A 1,077-nucleotide genomic window follows, 5' to 3' on the forward strand; every position below is an offset into this window, starting at 1 on the left:
ATATATATATATATATTAAAAAAACTATAAATGCAATGAACTAAAAAGATTATAAACCCACATTTTATTCACAATGGAACAAAGTAAAATATCAAATGTTGAAAGTAAGAAGTTGCACAACATTTCTTGAATTGGCCTTGTAAATTAGGGGTGCACTGATTGCAGTTTTCTGGCCGATCATCGATCACTGATTTCTAAAAAGTCATACCCTTGAACAACATCCTAGAAACAATACAAACTTGTTTTACCTGGCCATGAGGTCGTGCTCTGAAATATAAATGAAGTTCAGACAATTGTTGTTAAAACTAAAATAATCAGTAAAATCGGCTTCTCATGCAAGTATGGTCCGATTTCCCAAAATAAAGGAAATTGGGGCCGATAAATCGGAAAAAAGACTTTTTAAGACGACGATTTATATTGAGAAATTGTGCAAAAAAGTGTTTTTTTTTTTCATTTAGACTGAAATATTTTATTTAGCAAAATCTGTGGTCAGAACTCAAAATCAAACGTTATATGGTAAAACAAGTATCAGTAGTACACAACAAAATCTACATTTTGGTTGCAAGAAAGTGACTAGTGAGTAATTTCAGTAGAAAATGATTTAATATGCTACAGTATGTCATGACACTAAAATAAAATAGTTGTCCCCCCCAACATAAGCAGTCACTCAGAGTTCCATATTTATGAAGTGTTGGAACCACAGTATATTTGATTCTGGGGAATATTTTACATATTTTGATCACATTCTCTTTTTCATTCTGCAAAAACCGATTCATATATTTGACTAATTAAAGGCTCAAGAAAGCAAACTGTGCACCTTAAAGAAATAAATGTATTTATTTTTTGTCTTCAGGTCAAATCAAAACTTTAGCTCCCTTTTCAAAATGATTGGATCTCTGCATTTATTTACTGAAACGATAATATCTCCTGCTCTGGTTCAATCAGTTGCCGTGGTAACTGATCATGTTTGACTTTTGAAGTTTATTACAGCATTTTAAGATCATGCTTCATAAATAAATCTTAGCGTGTTGTATTCGTAAATAAATCACAAACATAAAGATTTAAACGTTGTGAGCA

This window comes from Nematolebias whitei, chromosome 9 (assembly GCF_014905685.2).
Source record: "Nematolebias whitei isolate Nwh7 chromosome 9, NemWhi1, whole genome shotgun sequence".
NCBI lineage: Eukaryota > Metazoa > Chordata > Actinopteri > Cyprinodontiformes > Rivulidae > Nematolebias > Nematolebias whitei.